Genomic DNA, 7,585 nt, shown 5'->3' on the forward strand with positions numbered 1-7,585 from the left:
GCGGGCGGCACAGCAACCTTAGACCCGGGATGAGGGTACCGGCGCGCTCGGTGGTCGCTCTGCCTCCCGGGGAATCGCCCTGGGGTCGCATTCCCAGTGTTTCCACTGTGCTAGGGTGAGGGACTGAGGCATAGAAGGGTTACAGAAGGGGGAGGGACGGAGGCATGGAAAAGTTACCTATTGTATTAGGGTCCGGGATCCTGACAGAGAAAAATTGCTAGATTGTCTCAGAAAGCAATGTATTATGATTCAACCCAGCCAGGTGTGACTCCGTTTACCTCCCCATTCATACTTGTAAACTTTGTATGAACCCTGCCAGGGCCAGGAAATGCTTTGTAGCGTCACAGATAAAAGGCTTTGTTGTACCCTCGGTCAGCACTGCAGTATGAGGTTCCTACAGGAGGGACGTACTGTAGTCAGCTGGCCAGCGTAATAAAGGCTCCTAAATTTAAATTCTGAGTCGGTGGTCTATCTCGCTGATTGAACCCATAACACCACGAGCCTGTGTTCATGCAGTCATGCTGGCGTTGCGTTTTGTAACTTATTTTTATGACAATAAACCTGTCCCCATTCTCAGGCGTCAGGAAAGAAGAGGAGCAGAAGCCTGGGTGGTGGTGGGAGGAGGCTGGGGGTGGGTGTGGGGGACGCGGGACCCAGGTGAAGGCCTTCCGGACCTGGCAGGAGTTGCCTTCTGGGAGCAGGAAATGAGACCTCAGGCCTGAGGAAGGTGGGGAGTTGAAAGGAGCCTCCTGCTACCAACTGGGAACCTCAAAGGGCTGCCCTTTCCTTGAAGGGAGACCAGCGCTCTGGGGGTTGGCTCTGCCATCTGTTTACCGCGGAAACCACGTCACTTGGAGAAGTCAGGATCCTCCGCAGGCGTGAGGAGTGCTGGCCGGGCATCCAGTCCTGTGCAGTGCAGGACGCCAGTTTGAGAAACGGAAGAGAAAAGTGCTCCAACCAGTATAATATTAAGGTCCCAGCAAAAGCCTCCGTGGGACCCCTCCAGAGTGCACCCACATCCTGGGCATAGAGACCCATAGGAACCCCCTGCTGCCAGGAACTTAGAGTAAAACCTTTCAGGCTGCACCAGGAAATGAATTCTCCGAGAGGAGGGGATTTGAGGCAGGACATAGTAAGACCAATACCCCAAGAATTAGAGAAATCAATAATGTAAAAAAGACGTAAAATAAGAATCTTTAAAACTGTGGCCATTCTGAGTCCTTGCTATAAGACACACCCAATTATAAGCACCTCCCTGTGTTATTGTCCTGACCGGGCCGGGAATCTGAGATGATGACTGCCCACCTGTGGAGGTGAGGAAACGGAGGCAGGCACTGGTTAACTGAGGTCGTGCAGGATATGGGGGAGCCAGGCCCGAGACAGCAGACTCGTCACAGCACTTGTCTCCTGACCCCTGTGACCGGGACCTGCTTTCCTTCCCCGTGGAGACAGGATCCCAGCTGGGCGCGTGGCCGCACCTCCCAGGGACCCCCGGGGACTGAGCAGGTGACGGGGCTGTACCGGGTGAGACGGAGTCCTCTCTGGAGCTAGTGCTTTTCCTTTTCCTGAAGGAAGAGCTGGGGGTGAGAAAGCTGACCAGCGGGAAGACGCACACAGCCCAGCTGTGACAATGACCTGCACAGCTAGGACCCTCATATGGCCTCTTAGTCCTCCACACACTTCCCTAAAGTCCAGACGCCTAAATGAGTGACCACATAACCCGGAGACATACCCAGCCCGGCTCCTGGCCCCTTTACCTCCAGCATGTTTGGGACAATGACATTCCAGTAGAGTTAGGGCGTCTGATGTCCCTCGATGGGAAGGGCCTAGGACGGGCCCTGCTCCACCAGTTGGGCCAAGTGTTTGAATGATGATCCATTCATTTCCTCTCTGGGCCCTGATCCCACACATTTATCCTATTTCTATCTAATACTATGCCTATCCTACAGGTGAGGAAGTTGAGGCTCAGAGAGGTTGAAGCCGTATCGAAGGACACACAGCTAGTAAGTGGTAGAGCCGGAATTCACCGCATCAGCAGCCGGGCTCCGGTCTGCCCCCTCCAGGCCTGCCTCCCGCTGCTCCTGGGGCTCCCAGGAGCCAGGTGCTGCATTTAAGCTGAGTTTCCTGACGAACTGGGCTCGGCTGGGCCCAGGCTCCTTTGTTTCCAAAGCCACAGGAGGGGCTCAGGCACACAGCGGTGCTGGGCTGCCAGGGTGGTAACATCCCAGTGTGCAGCCAGCCCCGGCCCTGTCAGCGCTGGTCACCGAGGAGGCTTTGTTGGCAAAAACAAGCCTTCAGGTCACAGGTGGGAAGGGCCAGGGACGGCCAAAGGGGTGAACTGAATCTCCTGGGCACCCAGAACCAGCAGATAGAGGCGCTGCAGCTGCGGACTGGCTCCCCAGCCCCCTTGCTGCCCCTGGGAATGCTGTACTTCACGCCAGCGTGCTTTGGCCTCTGCTTTGGTGGCATTTATTAACTCTGTGGAAGCAGCCATCGCTCACTGCCCTGATGCTCAACAGGAAACCAGACCAGTTGTTGAACCCAGACCTGCCCACACAGGGGGAAGTGTCCGACCTCCCAACAGCCTACAAGATACCGGACCACCTCCCCTGCTTGGGAGCCAGGAGAATCCAGGTTCCTCGAGGTGGGGCTGAGCCCCAGGTAGAAATCTCTCTGTTACACATACATCAGGGTCCCCGATCCGGCGTGATAGACAGCTACCTGGTTTACCAGTTTTTATTGCTGTTGTATCCAGTGATCCCAAACTTAGCAGCTTAAAACACTGGGATACGTGTTGATGGAAGGAGACTGGACTTGCGATATACGATACGCAGATGATGTGTTAGAATTGTACACCTGAAACTTATAATGTTATTAACCCAGATCACCCCAATACATTCAACAAAAAGGAAAACACACCCATTTATCATCTCCCAGCGCAGGCAGGCGTGGGGGCTCAGGCAGGTCTCCGCTCCTGGGCTCAGGAGGCGGAAATCGCGGTGGAGGCCTGGCTGGGCTCCCACCTGGCGGCTCAGCAGGAGCTGCTTCCAGGCTCACGCAGGTGTCGGAGGACCGGTTCCTGCGACGAGAGGACTAGCTCCCAGGGCCTCGCTGGGTGATCAGGTTGTTTCACTTCCAGAGGCGCGTGGTCGCTGTTCACTGCAGCCTTATTCATAGTAGCCGAGGGAGAAGGACCTACGACGAACATAAAGAAGAGGCACATGTGTACATGTACAGTGAAACATCACTCAGCCCGAGACAAAGGCAGCCCTGCCTTTTGTGACAGCGTGGATGGCCCTGGAGGACGTATGCTGGGCGAGATGAGCCAGAGGAAGACAGCTGTGCAGCTAGACCTCACATCGACTTTGTGCGAAAATGAACGTTTCCAGTCATGACCTTCTGCCCCTTCGTATTATGACAGCGCTTGTGCGGACACGCATCCCCTCATGTTCACGGGCATCCATGGAGCGCTTACTATGTGCCCGGCACAGGGAGTCAGAAATCCCGCTCCCACAAAGCATGCACCCCAGGACCGGGAGGACGGTTCGGAGCGAAGGAAACGGGCTGACAGAGGCTCCGGGGCTTGCCGAGGCTACGCTGCGGGGAAGTGGCAGGAACAGGATCCAGTGCAGACCTCCGTCCTGAGGGGTGGCCCTCTCGCCCCACACAGTGGCTGCCCCTCACAGAGAGTCGTGGGCTGATGCTGCCCGTGACCAGATTCGGCGGGTGCTGACCTTGAAGCTCTGTAAGTTAGAGCGTGGGCATTTTGACCTCGTTTGTGTGTCGGTGAGTCTTTGGGGAACCCATCCCTGACCATCCATTCAGCGGTCTCTCACCTAGCTTCTTTGTAACCTGTGACTGGCTTCCCCCGGGAAAGGAGAACGGAAGGTGAAATATGCTTTTTATGACTTGCTATTAGCTCCAGCCCAGGGATGGAGGATGGCTTAATTGGAAAGCGGGAGCCAGAATGGAGGTCTCAGGCCCGAGTTTGAGTTGGTCCTGGCTTTGCCCTTTGGTCTGCAAGCAAGTCTAAGCCTCAGTTCCTCATCGACTAAGTAACAACTGTCTTATGTTTGCTTCATTGTTCAATTAATGCTTATGGAACACCCTCGTGCCCACTAGCTAAAAGGAGGCCTCTAAGAGAACTACCAGGATGCCTCCTGCTGAGCATTTGTGGGGAACAGAGAACTGTGCTCTGCAAACCGTTGGACCTTGTATGGGAGTAACTTCTGCCCTGAAAGTCACCCGGGGCATCTCACACCCTCCACTTTGGCTCCTAAATTCTGAGGCCTTTGCTCAATTTCCTCATGTCTTTAGATACTGCCCAGCTGACTGCCCCCTTCTGTCGGCCCAGGAACGGCTCTGATCCATTTGGTTGCCAAGCTCCAGTTCCTTTAGCTGGCGTCCTTCTGCAGGGCGTGCCACCTTGTCCGGGAGGCCCATCTGGACCCAGCCCTCGGGGATGCCTTTCTCCATTAATTCCATGGCTCACCTCATTTGAGCTTGCTTCATCTTTTTTTTATTAATCTTTTTCCCCCCCATCCACCCTCTCCAGCACCCCCCCCCCCACCCCCCAGCCCAGGCCCTCACCACCCCATTGTCTGCGTCCATGGGTTATGCATTCAGGGTCTTTGGTTGATAACCCCCCACCCATCCTCCCTCCCCCACCTTCCCTCTGAGATTCCGCACTCTGTTCCATGCTTCCATGTCTCTGGATCCACTCCGTTCGTTCATCAGTTTGTTAATTAGATTCCACATATGAGTGAGATAATGTGATCTCTCTTTGACTAACTTATTTCACTTAGCATGATACTCTCCAGGTCCCTCCACGCTGTCTCAAGGGGTAAGAGATCCTTCTTTTTTATTGCTGCATAGTATTCCCTGGTGTAAATGTACCACAGCTTTCTTATCCACTCATCTACTGATGGGCACTGGGCTGTTTCCAGATCTTAGCTATTGTAAATCGTGCTGCTATGAGCATAGGGGTGTTTACATTCTTTCTGATTGGTGTTTTGGGTTTCTTAGGATATATTCCTAGAAATGGGATTACTAGGTCAAATGGCAGTTCCATATTTAATTTTTTTTGAGGAAACTCCATACTGTTTTCCATAATGGCTGCACCAGTCTTCATTCCCACCAGCAGTGAACTAGGGTTCCCTTTTCTCCACATTCTCGCCAGCACTTGTCATTTGTTGATTTGTTGATGGTAGCCATTCTGACAGGTGTCAGGTGATACCTCATTGTCATTTTAATTTGCATCTCTCTGATGATCAGTGACCTTGAGCATTTTTTCATGTCTCTGGCCATCTGTATGTCCACTTTAGAGAAGTGTCTACTTAATAGTAGGTCCTTTGCCCATTTTTAAATCGGGTTGCTTGTCTCTCTTTTGTTAAGTTGTATGAGTTCTTTATATATTTTGGATATTAACCCTTTATCAGATGTATTGTTGCCAAATATGTTCTCCCATACAGTGGGCTCTCTTTTCATTTTGGTGATGGGTTTCTTTTGCTGTGCAGAAGCTTTTCATTTTGATGTAGTGCGATTTGTTTATTTTTTCCTTATTTCCTCTGTCCTAGGAGATGTATCTGTACACATATTGCTACGAGAGATGTCTGAGATTTTGCTGCCTATGGTTTCCTTCTAGGATTTTTATGGTGTCCCGACTTAGGTTTTTTATCCATTTTGAGTTTATTGTTGTGTATGGTGGTCTAAGGTGGTGGTCTAGTTTCATTTTTTTTGTATGTATCTGTCCACTTTTCCCAACACCATTTATTGAAGAGACTGTCTTGACTCCATTGTGTGCTCTTGCCTCCTTTGTCAAATATTAATTGAGCATAATGGTTTGGATTGATTTCTGGGGTCTCTGTTCTGTTTCATTGATCGATATGCCTGTTCTTGTGCCTGTACCAGGCTGTTTTGATTATGGTGGCTTTGTAGTATAACTTGAAATCTAGTATTGTGATCCCTCCAACTTTGTTCTTTTTTCTCAAGATTGCTGCAACTATTTGAGATCTTTTTTGGTTCCATATACATTTTTGGAGTATTTGTTCTAGGTCTGTGAAATATGCTGTTGGTATTTTAATAGGGATTACGTCGAATCTGTACATTGCCTTGAGTAGTATGGACATTTTCATGATGTGGATTCTACCAATCCATGAACACGGAATATTCTTCCACTTATTTATATCTTCTTCTATTTCTTTTTTCAAGGTTCTATAGTTTTCCAAGTACAAGTCTTTTACCTCCTTGGTTACGTTTATTAAGTATCTTAATTTTTTTGTTGCAATGGTAAATGGAATTATTTGTTTAGTTTCTCTTTCTGAGAATTCATTATTGGTGTATAGAAAAGCCATCGATTTTTGGGTGTTCGTTTTGTACCCTGCTACATGGTCAAATTCATTTATTAAATCTAGTAGTTTTTTGGTGGAGTCTTTAGGGCTTTCTATGTACAATATCATGTCATCTGAGAATAATGAGAGTTTTATTTCCTCCTTTTCAATTTGGATGCCTTTTATTTCTTCTTCTTGTTTGATCGCTGTGGCTAGGACTTGTAGTACTATCCTATATAATAAAAGCCTAATATGCTAAGTGTCCAGTCGTCCATTCAACCAATCGAAGCATAATATGCTAATGATATGCTAAGGCTGCTCAACCGCTCACTATGATGTGCACTGACCACCAGGGGGCAGACACTCTGACCGGTAGGTTCGCACGCTGCTGGGGTCTGGCTGATTAGGACTGAGTGTGATGGGCTGGACACACCCCTCCCGTATCCCTCCCCAGCCCTGATGGCGCACCGGTGGGGTCCCTCTGCCTGACCTGCACCCTCTCGCAATCCAGGACCCCTCAGGGGATGTCGAAGAGCCAGTTTTGGCCCAATTCCGCTCAACGCAGGAGCTGCCCCTGGTGGTCAGCGCACTCCCACAAGGGGAACGCTGCTCAGCCAGAAGCTGGGCTCATGGCTGGCAAGCGCAGTGGCGGTGGTGGGAGCCTCTCCCACCTCCGCTGCAGTGCTAAGGATGTCCAAGTGACAGCTGGGAGTGGTCCTAGGCCATCAGTTGGACATCCCCCAAGGGCTTCCAGACTGCGAGAGGGTGCAGGCTGGGCTGAGGCACCCCCCTTCCCCTGAGTGCATGAATTTTGTGCACTGAGCCTCTAGTGCTGAATAAGAGTGGTAAAAGCAGACATCTCTGTCTTGTTTCTGATCTTAGAGGCAATGGTTTTAGTTTTTGCCCATTGAGTATGCTTTTCACTGTAAGTTTGGGGAGGACCCCAGCATAGATGGTGAGTTTGGGGAGGACCCCAGCAGGGGTAGTGAGTTTGGGGGGGACCCCAGCAGGGAGGTGAGTTTGGGGGAGACCCCAACAGGGGTAGTGAGTTTGGGGGGCCCCAGCAGGGGTAGTGAGTTTGGGGGGCCCCAGGCTCCAGAGAGGAATGCAGCCAGCCTGGATGTCAGCCTCTGGGGCAGAGAGCCCAGTTAAGCTGCGTGCAGACTTCTGTCCACAGCAACCGCAGGTGAGCAGTGTGTGCTGCTTGAGCTGCTGAGTGCAGGAAGTAGCTGTGTAGCAGTAGCAAACTGCCACAG

General features: G+C 51.2%; 1 long non-coding RNA gene across 1 annotated transcript in view; it reads left to right on the plus strand.

Moving 5' to 3' along the window:
• Window positions 1–7,585, plus strand: part of LOC132220664 (uncharacterized) — a 747,794-nt gene that overhangs the window by 527,516 nt on the left and 212,693 nt on the right. The window lies entirely within an intron of this gene.

The sequence above is a fragment of the Myotis daubentonii genome, chromosome 18, assembly GCF_963259705.1.
Source record: "Myotis daubentonii chromosome 18, mMyoDau2.1, whole genome shotgun sequence".
Taxonomy (NCBI): Eukaryota; Metazoa; Chordata; class Mammalia; order Chiroptera; family Vespertilionidae; genus Myotis; species Myotis daubentonii.